The sequence below is a fragment of the Macrotis lagotis genome, chromosome 3 (genome assembly GCF_037893015.1).
Source record: "Macrotis lagotis isolate mMagLag1 chromosome 3, bilby.v1.9.chrom.fasta, whole genome shotgun sequence".
In the NCBI taxonomy this organism is placed as follows: domain Eukaryota; kingdom Metazoa; phylum Chordata; class Mammalia; order Peramelemorphia; family Peramelidae; genus Macrotis; species Macrotis lagotis.
This window is the reverse complement of record NC_133660.1, coordinates 21,102,236-21,118,872: the sequence shown is the minus strand read 5'-3', so window position 1 is coordinate 21,118,872 and position 16,637 is coordinate 21,102,236. Positions and strand designations below refer to the sequence as shown.

At 37.0% G+C, this 16,637-nt stretch overlaps 1 pseudogene; it reads left to right on the top strand.

The window, feature by feature from the left end:
- The first annotated feature begins 862 nt into the window (after window positions 1–862).
- On the top strand, window positions 863–981 carry LOC141519730 (U6 spliceosomal RNA; annotated as a pseudogene).
- Window positions 982–16,637: the final 15,656 nt, after the last annotated feature.

The window sequence follows — 16,637 nt, the reverse complement described above, 5'->3', positions numbered from 1 at the left end:
AACACCTGTTGTGTAGAACAAATATTTGTCAAGTCCTTAGTACAATGGCTGGCATTTCATAGTCACTAAAGATATTATCATCATTACTTAATTATTGTGATTATGATTATTTGATTTCAAGTACCCCCCCCACTCACACACACACACACATACACACAACCAGTCTGATATATAGGAATGACTTCCAATGAGATGCCAGTTGATTTCTGGGCTTGTGCCCCCTCCTTTCAGATGCTTTTCCTGATTCCCTTGGTTGTTGGTGCCCTCCTTCCCACCAGAATTCTTGGCGTTTATTTTTGTGCATCCTATATTTACTTATGGGCACCCATGTTGGGTGGGAGAGTCTTCTGTCCTTCTCTGTCATAATCACAGCTTGATGGGGATTTGGGTGTGGGCAGCTGGTGGAAACACCTGCATCTGGGAGATTGCTATATCAGCTGTTCATGCCTCATGGGTATTCTCAGCTTCACAGAAGACACAAAGTGACGAGGGATATAGCTAATGTGCTGGATAACTGCCAGAAGTGAAGAAGATATTGACAGACTAGAACAGTGAGTTCAAGTGAGTAAGAGAACAATTTTATAAAGATAAATTTCTAATCTTATGCTTTGGTACTAAAACAAGCAAACAAATAGACAAATACCATTTTTACAATTCCAAGGTAGGGGGAGGCATTGCTTAAGTCTGGAGGAAAAAAAAAGATCTGGGAGTTTTAGTAGACCACAAGCCCAATATTAGTCAGTGGAGGCTGATGTAGTTGATGTGACCTTAGGTTAAGAGAAACATAGTATACAGAAATAGGAGGTGATAAGTCCCACTGTACTCTGGTCAGACCCATCTGTTGTTTTGAGATCCATGCTGATTCCTCACTTTGGCAGCACACATACTAAAATTGGAATGATACAGAGAAGATTAATATGGTCCCTATGCAAGGATGACATGTAGATTCATGAAGAGATATGTGCTGAGCAATGCATTTTTGTAAATACATTGGTAAGTTGGAAAGTGTCCAACATAGGGCAATCAGGATGGTGAAAGGCTTTGGATTTAATGCATAGAAAGACTGGGTGAAGGAACTTGATTGAGATGTTTAGTCTTTAAAGGAAAAGATTAAGGAGGACATTATAGCTATTGAAAAATATGCAATCCAGGGGGCAGTTAGGTGCTACAATGGATAGAGCACCAGCCTGAAGTCAGGAGGATCTGAATTCAAATTTGACTTTAGACACTTACTAGCTATTTGACACTGGGAACGTCACTTAATCTGATTACCTCAAAAAATATTCAATCAATTGTCATATGGCAGAGAGATATGTCCTTTTTGACTTTAGAAGGCAGAAGGTAGGAGTAGTTTGGTGGCACAGTGGATAGAGTTAGGAGGACCTGAGTTCAAATCCAACCTCAGACACTTAGTAATTACCTAGCTGTGTGACGTTTAGCAAATCACTTAACCCCACTGCCTTGCAAAAAACCCCAAAGAAAGAAAAAAAAAAGAAGGCAGAAGGTGGAGTAATGTATTAAAGTTAGAAAGAAGTAGTGTTAATCTGATGGAAGAGAACATTTCCAGGCATGAAAGTTCCTGATGGAATTAGATGACTTCTGAGGTACCTCCCAATTTGGGGAATCAGTGATTCTGATGGAGGAATGCAAAAGGAAGAGCTGGAAGAGAGTTTAGATATAAGCTCAATATTCACTGAATACATTTACTAAGTAATTAGAGGCATGACTAGGTTCCTGAGTCTATGAGAGAAACAGTAACAGGTAGGACATATATGCTGTCCTCAATGGAATTAGAGTTGAGTCTGGGAGATGGTAGATAGTTAGGTGGGGTTGCAGTGGAGAGAGTATCAGGGTTTGGAGTAATGGAGACTCACCTTCTTGTGTTTTAGTCTGACCTCAGAGTGTGTGAGACCCTGGGCAAGTCACTTAACCCTGTTTGCCTCAGTTTCTTCATTTGTAAAATGGACTGAAGAAGGAAAGGGCAAACCACTCCAGTATCTTTGCCATCCAGTTGCCCTTTTGGATATTTCATATACTTAAAACAGGAGGACAAACACATTGGCAATAGGGATATTGAAACTACTGCCATTTATTATGAGTCCTTCAGCTCATAACAGCTTTTTTCTAGACACTGTTTTCATTCCATGTTACAGATTTTCAGTCTGAGAACATAAATTGGAATCTTGGCTCTATCACGTACTCCCTATGCAACTTCAGACATGTCATTTAAGTTGCATTCTCTCATTTTCTGTCAAATCTATGATGCCATTTTCCTATGAGCTCTATTTCACAGATTAGAACACTGAGACTCAAAAAGGTTAAGGAACTAATTCAAGGTCACATAACCAGTAAATCTCAGAAGTAACATGTCAATGTAGTTCTTCCTGGTTCCAGATCCAGAACCAAATGAAGGTTTACAAAACCCTCTCCTCCCGACTGTTATACAATATAGGAAATACAAAAGTTACTGGTTCCATTTAACTAATGAAGAAACTGAGAATCAGAGGTGATTCCTACTAAAAGTTAACCTGTGTCACATGAAATCACCAGTCTTTGGAATTTTCAGGTTGTTGTGATGATGGTGATGGAAATATTGACCAGTCTTCATGGTCTGAGACCATACTAATTGACTGGCCATGAAACTTTGACTTATCATGTTTCTGGCAGGTTTTCCCCTCCTTATGCAGCCTGGTGATCACCACATCATATTGATGTTGGATTTAGGGCCAACACCCTATTGACTTAGGGTATTGAAAACTCAGCTATCCTGAGGAAAAGTAGCCCTTTGGCTTCAGCTTCCCCAGGAGCAAGTTTTACAAGTGTCAGGGCACAAGTACAAACCCTTACCCTTTAAAATATAATAAATTCAACATGTTTCAAAGCTGCTCTTCTTTTCTATGTCTCTTAAAACTTCAGTTCTATTCATCAAAACATTATAAAAACCCTCTTTCCCCTTTCCCCCTTCTGTTTAATTTTTCTTTTACTAGTTCTCTCCTTTTCCCCTCTCCCACAAAAGAACCCTCCTTTGAAAAAAATTAGCATTGTTAAGAAAAAGAAATCTACACTAGCCATTTCAGCACTCTGTTACCTCTCAGGCAAGCTATGGGTAACATACTTTATTATTATTGCTACTCAAGTTAGTTTTTCCATTCATCATAGTTTTTATGTGCTTTGTAAGTCCGTTTGTAATAACAAGGTTGTAGTAATTGTGTGAATTATTCTCCTGACTGCTGACTTACTTCAAATCATTTCATACAACTCTTCTCAGGTTTCTCCAAATCCATCCTTTTGGGTTTTTTTATGATGCAATAATATTCCACTTTACTCACACAACCTAATTTATTCAGCCAATATGGACACTCTCCAAGGCATCCGACTTTGATATTAGTACTGGAGATTGCAGAAAATGAGGCCATTGTCAAAATGATATAAGGTAAGACATCCTTGCTTTTGGTTTCTTAAAAGTGATGCTGGTGTGGCTAGGTGGCACAGTGGATAGAGCACTAGTCCTGGAGTCAGGAGGACCTGAGTTCAAATTTGACCTCAGATACTTAATAATTACCTACCTGTGTGACCTTGGACAAGTCATTTAACCCCACTGCCTTAAATAAATAAATTTTTTTAAAATGATGCCAAAGGTTTAACTCAAAGGCTGTGATTTAGTTGGAGTGAATCCTTCTTCCATTGAAGCATCTTATTCACTACTTTCTCTAAATGTTAGGAAATGACTACTTTACAGTCCATCTGTATGCAGTACATAGACTGACATAGTCAGGACAGCCAATAAGTCTTATTTACTCTTTCCTGAACTTGATGTTTCATCTTCCACCTCTGTGCTGGTATCAAATCTTTCTGTGCTTCTGGAAGGCAGACCCTCTTTTCATCTGATGCTGTTTTTAGTTTTCTTCCAGTCTCAACCTTTCCTGATTCTTCTTCTTGTTAGTATATTCTCTATCTTCAAATGATCATGTAATCATTTTTATTCAGCTTCTACCAATGCCTATGGAACTACATGAGATAACTTGGAGAGAGAGAGATGCCCTTCTTTATTAGCTGAGAGAATGGTGAATATAGTGCTACATACCTACACAAGGGACTTTCTAAGTTTGTTCTAGACATCTCTGGATCCACAGACATAATAGAGGCGGTGACCACTAGAGAGATTCTCTTGTCTAAGCAATTTCCTCTCTGCCATCTTCTATTCAGTCATTCTCCACACATCTATCTCCAAAGTGTCTGGAATTAGCTCATTAAGTCCATTACGTGATATGCAGCCCTATCCTCAGCTTTCTATCAGCCAGCTTGGAGTCATGTCTTCCTCTATGTAGGCAACAAGAAGCACCCTTCATCCTGCAGACTTAGAAGGGAGTTACATTCAGTTAGTACTGTAAAATATGAGTAGAATGCAAACTCATTGATAGTCAGGTGATGCTTTTGCACACATAGTAGCATCTTGTCCAAAATAAACATTCTTAAATTTGTATTGGATAGAACTGAATGGAATGGTATTCACTGGGTCTTGTAGTCTGGTGGTGAACCTTCTTATTGAGAGGCAGCAAGTTCTGACTACAAATCTTGACCAACATGTGTGACCTTGGGCAAATCATTCAACTTCCTTCAATTCCAGTTTCCTCATCTACAAAAGGGGATAATATTATCTGTAACATTCACTTCTCAGGGCTCTTGTTGAGTTCAAAGAAGATCCATATACTTAATGGACTCTGTAGTTCAAAGGTTGCTCCATAAGTAGTATCAGTGCAACTTATTCTATTAGTGATTTTCTCACTCTTCCTTCAGTTAAGTTGGTTCTCTTCAGGCAGAAGACAGAGGGAAGACATGAAATATTAAGAAAAATTCAAATATAAACTGAGCACCCTGCAGGAACATTTATCTGTGTCAATGTCCGTCATTCAGTTCTGTCCTCTGATCTAAGGCAATCTTCAAGAAGTCCAGGAGCCTCTCATTTTGTTAATAAAGAAACAGTAAATATCACTAGCCCTCTATTGCCAGCAATGAAACTCTCCCCAACAGGCACATTTATAGCTTAAAGTTGTAGTAAGAAGCGCTAGTGACACACACACACACACACACACACAGAGTATAATTGGGTTTTAGGAATAAAAACCTCTAAGTCCCATAAAATAGCAAGGGAAGGCTCAGAGAATGGGAATCCATGATAGATATTAGTTTACATCTATCCATTCCATTTTGGGTACTGTGGGAATATCCAAAGCAGATCTTGTTAATCTTGGTTGGAGGCCATGTACTCTTCTCTAGGGATTTCATAAGCTTCTGCTTCCTTATAAGGGTCCATCAATGGAGTTCTCTATTAGTACCAGATAGAAGAACAAACCTTGAATCCTAATTAAGTACCACTTGGTGGACAGGGAAAACAATGATACGTTTGGAACTGAGCCAAAAATATCTTGATAAAATGGAAGAACAGGTCTTCATTGAAATTTGGTACCCAACACACAAAATATCCATGTATTTCCAAGCATCCATGTCTTTAGTTAGTTGAGTAGACATAATGAGGAATGAAAGCTCATTTCTTCTCACTGTGATGTAGCACTGATGGGAGCAGCAGTAGAGGATGGATGACACTATTAATAAGGGCTGGAATTCTGAATTTGTTATTTCCATTTACTTATATTTCTCCTTAGGATTCCTTGAGCAAATCATATTATGAATTTATCACTGAAGTGGCACATTTCTGAGAAGTTTACATCCTTGATCATCCTTAGGACCACAATCCATTGTTTGGAATAGAATAAGCATTTGTTAGTCACCCACTATGAACAAAGCAGAATTGTAGCTCAAAAGAAATGTGAGATGCACAAATTTAGAGACATCACCATTTGAAATATTCACGTGGACTATTTGTCTGCTTTTTCTGCTTTAAAAGTTCACCAGCAATACCACAACTGGGTCTATACCCTGAAGAGATGATGAAAAGGGGTAAAAGCATCACTTGTACAAAAATATTCATAGCAACCCTGTTTGTGGTGGCAAAGAATTGGAAATCAAGTAAATATCCTTCAATTGGGGAATGGCTTAAAAAACTATGGTATATGTATGTCATGGAACACTATTTTTTTATTGGAAACCAGGAGGGATGGGAATTCAGGGAAGCCTGGAGGGATTTGCATGAACTGATGCTGAGTGAGATGAGCAGAACCAGAAAAATATTGTACACCCTAGCAGCAACATAGGGGCAATGATCAACCTTGATGGACTTGCTCATTCCATCAGTGCAACAATAGGGGACAGTTTTGGTTATCTGCAATGGAGAATACCATCTGTATCCAGAGAAAGAACTGTGGAGTTTGAACAAAGACCAAAGACTATTACCTTTAATTTAGAAAAAAAATTGATATCTTATTGTCTGATCTTGCTATCTCTTATACTTTGTGTTTCTTCCTTAAGGATGTGATTTCTCTCTCATCACATTCAATTTGCATCAGTGTATTCCATGGAAACAATGTAAAGACTGGCAAATTGCCTTCTGTGGGGGGTGTAGGGAGGGAAGTAAGATTAGGGGGAAAATTGTAAAACTCAAAATAAATAAAATCTTTAAAAAGAAAAAATTTAATTAGGAAATATTTAACAAACTCAATAAAAATGGAATGAAACATAGATAATGCTAAAAAATGTTGATCAATAGGGGCAGCTAGGTGGTGCAGTGGGTAGAGTACCAACCCTGGGGTCAGGAAGACCTGAATTCAAATCCAGCCTCAAATACTTAATACTATGGGACCTTGGCAAGTCCCTTAACGTATTTATTGCCTTGCAAAAAGAAAAAAAGAAAAAAGTTGGTCAATAACCTTTTATATAAACATGTATATTCAGCAAATGGTTCAAAAAGTCCTCTTAAACAGTCCTTACATCAAGCTCCATAGGCTTAGAATTCTCTAATGAGATCTCTAATGAGATCACAGGTCATGAATAATAGAAGTCATGGTGGATTTTAGTGACCTTCATTCTTCTGATTTCAGTAATCTTTTTTTGTTTGTTTTAATAAGGCAATGGGCTTAAAGTGACTTGCCAGGGTCACATAGCTAGGTAATTATTAAGTGTCTGAGGTCTGATTTGAACTCAGGTCCTCCTGACTCCAGGATTGGTGCTCTACTCACTGCACCACCTAGCTGCCTCTTCAGTAATCTTTTAACTGGGTACAGAAGGAGCTTATTTTCATCAGCTGGGTATAAAATTTTGCAGATTATTGGAAATTTTATTCCAAGAAACTACTGGCAGGAATGAGGTTCTAATATATGTGTGTATACACACACACACACACACACACACACATATAAAATGAATGAGGTGATTTTGATTCTTTACATTTTAGTTTTATAGTGACCTGTAAATATGAGCTTTCTGAGCATGTACTGGCCTAATAAGCCACAGCTAACATTGTACACAGCCAACATTGTACATTGACCCCATCATAGTGATGCTTCTCTTTGGGCCCAAAGGACAATACTCATCCAACCAGCCACCCAACCTACTATGAGGCAGACACTATGAGAAGAACTTTACAAATAGAATTTCATCTTATCTTCCCAACAATTCTGGGAAGTATGTGCTAATCCTCATTTTTTTATAATTGAGGAAACTGAGGCAGTCAGTTTAAGTGTCTTTGCCAGGGTCACACACCTCCTAAGTCTCTGAGGTTGGATATAAATGCAAGTCTTCCTGATTCCATACCCTGTCCTTTATCTACCATGTTACTTACCTATATGAAAATTGGGAACTGTAAAGGGGTGGCAAGAAAACCTTAGAAGCTATTTTTGGAGACTTTTTTGATAAAGAGAAAAAGAGAGAACTGAAGATATATAAATGCAGAGGGAAGTTAGCTTTTTCATTTCTGTCTCTTCTTTCTAGGTTGCTTTCAGTTCTCACAACGGAGATTAATTCAAAAAATTCTCTGAAGTTCCCAAGCCCCTACTGTGTAATAAGGCATCTGGGTGGCATAATGGATAGAACACTGGACTTGTAGCCAGGAGGACCTGTATTTGAATCCTGCATCATAGATTTACTTTCTATGTGAGCTTGGGCAAGTCATTTCAGTTCTCAGCCTCAGTTTCTGTATTTTTGAAATATTTCCTACTTCACAGAATTTTTGTTGTAAGAATCAGAAGAGAACCTTCTATAAGTGCTTTGCAAGCCTCAGGCCAGTGAAAGTCTGGTTCTTATGAGTGTGTGTATTAATTTGAATTTGATATAGTTCCTTATATGAAATTCAGAACATGACCAGATCAAGAAACCAGTGTTTCCTGCCCACTAAACATATAGTGAGGAAAGAATTTTCATTGACTTTTCAGGCAAAGTAAGTAGGCACCATCCTGTCTGTTTGCATCTAATGGTGGAAGTATTCTATTTATATGTGTGTATATATTTTATATCTATATCACACACACAATATATATGTATTTTGGGGACAGTAAGGTGATGCAGTAGATAGGCTCATCAAATCTGATCTTTAATACTTCCTGGATGTGAGAACCTGGGTAAGTCACTTAACTTATCTATTTATTCGTCTGTCAAATGAATTGGCAAACCACTCCAGTGTCTCCACCAAGAAAACCTCAAATGGAGTCATGAAGAGTTGGCCATGACTGAACACCAACACACACATCTGTATACATACATGTACATTCATAGTTATCAGTTCAAAATAGAGATTCTCAGGGTCACAAATTACCTTCTTTTTGTATTCCACTCTACATATGGAAATGTTCTTTTTTGATTATCAATTCAAAATAATAAGTTTAAACAAAGAGAAAAAAATAGAATTTGGAATTAGCTTTCACATCATGATGGGGCATCCTAGGAAGTCTACAAAAGTTCCCTAAGACCCTTGGAGCTCAGTTCCAATACCATTTTCTTCCCAAAGTCTTCCCTGATTTCTCAGCTGGTAATGACTTTCTTTCCTCAGTATTATATGGTGTTTTTTTTTGTTTTTCATATCCATGTGTATATTTTATTCTAAGATGTATTAGTGTCTCTGTCTTTCAGGAACTCAAAGCTTAAGTTGTGGAAGGATAAGATTTGTCTTATCTAAATGTATCTTCCCTAGTCACAGTGTCAACTGAATGTCAACTAATTGTGTTCTACATACATGCCTGGATTTGTAACCTTTGTCAATCTCATAGTTGCACCTATTTGTTGAAAAATTAGTAATCTCCCCAGATTTGAGAAGATTTGGGCCAGATTGAGTATCCAGCATAGCACTTCTGAAGCCCTAAATGACATTTTACCAATTCTGAATTCACACACCATGTGAATACACATATGAACACACTACACATATTGTACACACATATTACATACATACATATTATCTGCACACCTGTTGTCTCCCCTGACTAGATTGTAAGCTTCTTGAACTGAAGCTGGGTCCCCTTTACTTTTGTGGTCCCCATGCCCAGCTCAAGATTTGACATCCAATGGTGCTTAAGAGATCCTTGATGGTTAATTGACCTGGCATCCTGTATATATGGTCTCATTTGACCTTCCCAATAGTGCCATAAAAAGTGCCATTTTACAGATTTGGGAACCTAGACTACAAGAGATTAAGTGACTTGCATGGACCTCAAAATTAATAAATATTTTTCTTTAGGTTTTTGCAAAGCAAATGGGGTTAAGTGGCTTGCCCAAGGCCACACAGCTAGGTAATTATTAAGTGTCTGAGAGAAGTTAATAAATATTGGATGGGAATTTCAAGTCTTCTTGACTCATAAGTTCTTTCCTTTACCCACTCCCACATTGTCCCCTAGTTTTTAAATCCACAGGATTTAAAAACTTAACCCTCTGGATGATTTCCTTAATGGCCTCAACCCTTGCTATTGCTATTGCCTTTTGCTCATCTTTGACTTGATATAAGTGAACAGATGTAAAGGGTATTGTCAACTAGAAGAGGGAGGTAGGGACAGAGACCTTGTCTCCAAAGGGCAATTAATTATTTATGGATTTATAGCCCAATGCCCCTGTGCTCTGGAGTGTGTTTTGTGAGAATAATGAGGATTGGGGAAATTTGATCCTATACTACAGCATCAGTTTCTTCATTGGAAGGGGAGGCATTCCCCTAGTATTACCTCCTTGGGGACTAGTCCAAGATTGATACATCCATCACCCATGTGATCACCCTGGCAGCAAAAAGATACTTTTGATCCCTAGTTTTAGAGTGCTTTAAACATATAGCTGTTATTTGGATGATTAAAACCCTCCATCTCAATGGAACAAATTACAGATGTGAATTTATTTTAGGGACGTGCTTCTTTTATACCTTTTCATTCACCCCTTTTCTAAAGGAGAAAGAGTTTAACTCTGAGTCATTCAGTAGAATAAATGTAGCTTTCCAAATCACAAAGGACCAAACACAGAAAAACAGGGAAGAACGTAAGGTACTATTATACATTATACTATATGTTTTTACTTAATTCAATAGAAAGGCAAAAGCAAGTAGTTCTTACTTACAAGGATGAGTTAGCATTAACTTTTCTGTTGATGTGTAGACAGAAAAACAAGGTGCTTCAAAAAGTAAGAAAAATGAATATAATTTTTATAAATTGAAAAACTCTTTACCCATAGCCAAGACAAAGTGAAAAGTTCAGATTCAATATATTCAGATTTCTCAAAAATTCAGATTTCTCAATATACTATCACAAGACAAATCTATTCATCATTCTAATTGGAATGGAATAAGTCCCCTGGTCCATGTGGTCCATTCCTTATCCATTATGGAAGAGAGGAAAGTCAGGGGGCCTGAATTCAAATATCAGTTTTTACTTTCTGCCTATGTGTCTGTGCATATCAACTCCTACCAGTTCAAAAGACTGTTAAATTTCAGTATAAGCATTTAGGCCTTGGAAATCTACAAGTTTTAAAAATCGGGACTTGATTTATTGTGTTGTTGATTGAACAGATTTCAGAAAGGAATGAAGAAAATGTTAATGAAGGTTCAGTAAAAAATATGTCCAGCATGTATTTCTTGGGAAAGTCACTTTTTAAATATTTATCAGTGTACACTTTTCTGTGATCCTCAGTTCCTGATCTATAATTTGAGGGGAATGGATAGATGACCACTAAATTTCCTGTCAGACCTAAATCTGGGGTCCTAAGAACCACTCATTATTATACATATGTAGTTCTTTAAAATAATGAGGAAAATTACTTCTGTAAATTGGCCTAGTGGTAGATGAGGTCTTTACTTTATTGTATTTCAATTAGTGGCCAGAAATAATCAAATTTGGGAAAATTTTTAAATATTCTTCTCTTATGTTCATCAGCATAGTCTTCATTTTTCAAGGATGTAGCTACAATATAATTCTAGATCAAAATATGAATTTGAGGACCTCAATTTGATATATTTAGACTATTCCTAGAAAGATCCTATGTGCCTATGTTCCTCTCTATGTTTATTAACCAATTGGAAATTTGAAAATGATAAAGTTCATGTGAGTGACCCGAAAGATCAAGAAAGGAGGTATCATTCCTAAACTGGAAGTATTAGAGGAGTTGTCTCTTCCAAGAGGTAGCAATTGATCTTTGAAGAAGAAGTAGGGGATATGAGAGACATCTCTATGGCAGAACTGCAAGAAAGAGCATAAAACAGAATCAGGGAAGTGAATGGTGAAGTTGGTTTGGAAGGTTAAGTGGATAAAGAGGAGAACAGTAAAAGAAAGTTAGAAAAATTATTTGAAGCCAGGTGGTTGTAAGGGAGGATTGAGTGCCAGGTTAAGAAGTTTTTATTTTATGAAATAGGCAATAGGTTGATGTTGAAGATTTTGTTTGTTTTGTTTGAAGCAATCATGTGATTTGATTTGTTCACTGGAAACTTATTTTGTTGTGAAGGATGATTTAAAGTAGTATTCTCAAAGTGTGGGCCAGGGAATCTTGAAGAAACTTGAGACTCTTTTGGGTAGTCCCCAAGGTCAAAATTATTTTCAAAATAATACTAAAACATCTTAAATTCTAAAACAGCAAATATCTATGTCGATTTATATGTGTGTTTATTTAATTCACAATCATTTTAAGAGTGTAAAGGGTTTTCATATTAGAAAAATTGAAAACTTAAAACCTTGTAAAAAACTGATTGTTGAAAACAATGTTATTTGTGGTTGGAAAAATAAATAAATAAAACATTTTTAAAAAATTCCACCAAATAAGTGATGCTCAGGAGAAAATGTGGTATGATAGAATGGATTGATTTCATCTCTGTCATCAACATCTTCTTGTATCTCAAATAATTTTTGCATGAGGAAATAACCAAATTTCTTACCAATATAGAAATATATTCCACTCTCATTGGTTGCAGAGTTTTGCAGAGCTTTCCTTTTCATATACTTATTTTTTTCTGCTAGCAACTCAAGGGGAAAATCTACATGGTTCCTCCTTCATATTTCTCAATACAAGTGAATGTGATGCATTGATGTGCCCAGGTTCCATAATGGGTCACATTTTAAATTATTGCTGATAGATCTGTATTTTGGCTCAGCATCAGCTGAGACCTGATGGTGCAAAGTCCAATATATTTCTCCTACATTATGCTTTTTCATGTAAAAAATGATCAATTGCAGCAAACATTTGGCATACATGGGAATTCTCTTGCATGTTCTTAGGTAAATTTTCAATGAAAATAATCCAATTCCCTGGGAAAGGCCTTGCCTCACTGGCTTACTGATTGATGCCCAGGTTCATTTTCCAGCTACGGTGACTTGGTTATTACTGGTTTAGCATTCCTGTGGTCTCCCAGGAGATACTGCTTCCCCTTTGGGATGACCAATGAATCCTGAATGATATAGCACTTCCAAATCTTCTATCCCTTCTCATATACTTGATAACATGTTTTGAACTATCTTATATGTATTTTCTGAGGACACACACATAGAACTTCTCATATAAGTTACTCACAAATACATACACACATATGTGTGCATGTGCTCCTATGGTGCTTCAGAAATTTTAGCATAATTTTAAACTAATTGAAGCACATAATAACCCTAGGAAAAGTTTATTTAACTTTGAGAAATTTTAAACTACACTAAGAATTTGATTTTCCATGGATGAATGTATGTGGCAGTATATGTCTATACAAACATAATGTTCTCTTTGCATATCTATATAGTTGTATGTATAGATATCTATATCTGTCTATCTATCTATATGTTTATGCACACATATATATATGGACACACACACACACATATATATGCATATATTTATGCAGAATTCTACTAATGTTACTTGTAAATTCTCTATTATACAAAAGCCTATCTTTGGACTGAAGCCAATTGTCTTCTTATTACACTTCTCTTCCTCCTCCAATTTATTCCCTCTCCAATCCTTTTTTCACACCTCTGCACTAATTATCCTAAAATCTGATTGGGAAGACCTATAGAGACCACTAGGTGACCCAATGGAGGGAGCACTGGGTCTAAAGTCAGGAAGAACTGAGTTCAAATCTAGTCTCAGACACTTACTAGCTCAACAAGCCCCTACCCCCTCTGTCTGTCTCAGTTTCCTCATTTATAAAATGGGATAATAGCAGTACCCACTTCTCAGGGTTGTTGAGAGGATCAAATGAGACCATACTGATAATGTGTTTTGCACTTCCTAAAGTGATGGAGAAAATGTTACTAATGCATATTAAAGTTAAAAATATGGCATGGATACATCTCTCACTAGAGATCTACTTATAAAACATTTACTAGCACTCCCCTGCAGAGAGAATAGCTTGGGGAAGCAAAGAGACATGATGAATATACAGACCACAGAGAAGTGGAGTTTAGCTAAACCAGAGGAATGAAGAATGGTTATATCTGATAAAATTGCAAATAGATGGGAGCAGACTGTTGAAGAAGTTCAATGAAAGAGGGAGGAGTTTCTAAGTATACCTTAATGGTGTAAATATGTGAGATTTTTGTAGACATGACACAACCCTCCATAAATAAAGATCACAGTGTTCTAACTTAGTAGATGACCTTTGATAGGATAAGAGTGGGAATGGGAAAGAGGACCCTGTGGGTAGGGGGTGGGGTGAGATTAGGTGGCTGGCTCCATCTTGTGCTATTTATTATCTTTCTGAGCTCACACAAAGTACAATTCATTATATTCTTCATTTTGCCTTTAGTTCTTACTATTTCTAATGTGTTCTGTGTATTTCTTAATATTGCACAGATTGTAGAAAAATTATATAGCTTATTTTTCACATGTGGCATCTCACACAAACCTTGCTTCCTTTTTCCAAGTGTTACAACTGAAATATTTACCAAACTGTTCATAATTCTAGAGCAAGCTGCTATTTTTAATTCACATTATTTATTGTGTAAATAATGTTTTATCATTTATATCTTATAAAAAAGGAGATAGTTTTAGAGAGTTACTGTGGTTTAAAATAATCCATTATCTTGTAATCCCTATTGGAAGGAGCCTTACTCAACCTTGTTAGATTGGTTCTTGGTTGAGAGACATTCATGATTTCACTCATTGCCTTTCCAGCTAAGGAAGATTCTCCAGTTTATGCTGACCAAATGGAGATATCATCTGCAGAAATAATGATAAGCATGGGTTAAATCTGTCATTTATACCATTTATAACATCTCTCCCTTATACCCTGATGTTGTTCTAACTACCTCCACCAGTGGCTCCTCATCACTCCAGGATCAAGTCTGAAATCCTGTTTGGTGTTCAAAGTGAGCCCTTGATTATCTTTCCAGTCTTTTTCTACTTAATTATTTTTTTTAGTTTTTTGCAAGGCAAATGGGTTTAAGTGGCTTGCCAAAAGCCACACAGCTAGGTAATTATTCAGTGTTTGAGACCAAATTTGAACCCAGGTACTCCTGACTCCAGGGCTGGTGCTTTATCCACTGCTCCACCTAGTCACCCTCCACTTAACTATCTGACATGCTTTCTATCCAGTGATATTGGCTTCTTGCTATTCATTGAATAACACCCTCTATCACCAAAACTACTTGCATTTTCATTGACTGTTCCTTTTGCCTGAAATGTTCTCTACCCTCATCACTGTCTTGTGGCTTCTTTCACTTCCTTCAGGTTCTAAAATATCCCTTTCTGTCCCAATGTCTTTCCTGATTCTCCTGTGGTCATAAGAACCAACTCCCTGCACTTCTGAATGCTTGCCTTCCTTCTAAGATCAGCTCCAACTTAACCTTGTTTGTAGTTTATTTGTTCAGAGCTCTTACATGTGTCTCTCATTAGATGGTGCACTCCTTGCTTTTCTTTAGTGCCTAGCACAGTAGAGAGTGCCTGCATGTCATAGATGCCTATTGACTTATTCTCCGCTGTTAAGTACTGGGAAATAGCTTTTTTTATTATATACCTTTTCTACTTGAAGGGATATTCAATTCCTTGATGGAAAAAAACCACTGTTTGATTCTTGGTTTTGTGTCTTTAGCACCAAGTGTAGGTATCTGTGTTTAGTTTTTAAATAAATATTTCTTCCTAATTTGTATCTCTGGGAAACTCTTTCTCCCTTTATGGCTAAGCCATGATGCCCCTTCCTTCAAGAAGCATTCTTAAGCCTGCTCTCCCCAATGGTTAGTATTTACCTTTCCAAATTACTTAGCAGGTAATTTATATTTACTTTCTTCTTGCATAGACATTTTCCCCCTCTCAGTTGAATGTAATCTTCTTGAGGTCAGGGACTGTCTTATTTTTGTATTTGAAAATATGTTGAGAAGCACAGTGGCTGGCATATAAGAAACACAATGAGGGATGCTGCTAAATATTTAATTTTACAAAAAACTCCCCAGACACACTTCTCAGCTTATTCTGCATAATTAACTTTTTTCTCCATCATTTTATTAAGTCCAAAATTCAACAAATCAATAAATTGAGCTTTGATTTTGAGTTTGCTCATTTCCAAGTTTTACATGCTCATATTGAGCAGCAGAAATCGAGTTTTAGCTGGCTCTACCACTTCCCCTGAAGCACTTCATAAATGCAGGTTGAACTGAAGTGATGTAATTAATTTGGAGACCATTTGGGACAATCACATCTTATCTTGGAGTCAGAAACCCTACCTCACAAGGAAAATATGGAAAGGACACAGGCAGGAAATATTCCCTTTTCTGGAAGAAAATTTAGGATTTTAGTACATTTTAAAGTCAATGTGTGTCAATATGTTGGCGACAAATAAAGTTACTATAATGTTAGATTGAAGGGAGGGGCCTACCATTTGTTATTGTTTTTGTCCAGTTGTTTCAGTTGTGTGTGAATCTTCATAATCCAATTTTTGGGGGTTTTCTTGGTAGAAATATTGGAAGGGTTTATTTCCATATTCAGTTGACTTTATAGATGAGGAAACTGAGACAAACAATATTAAGTAACTTGCCCTGGGGCAGCTAGGTGGCACAGTGGATAGAGCATCAGTCCTGAAGTCTGGAGGACCCACATTCAAATCTGGTCTCAGACACTTAATAATTACCTAGCTGTGTAACTTTGGGCAAGTCACTTAACCCCATTGCCTTGCAAAAAGCAAAACAAAAAACCAAAACAAAGCAAAACAACCCCCCCCAAAAAAGTAACTTGCCAAAGATCACACAGCTAGTAAGTGTCTGAGGCCAGATTTGGATTCAGGTGGAGAAAAATTTCTGATCTCAGGTCTAGCACTC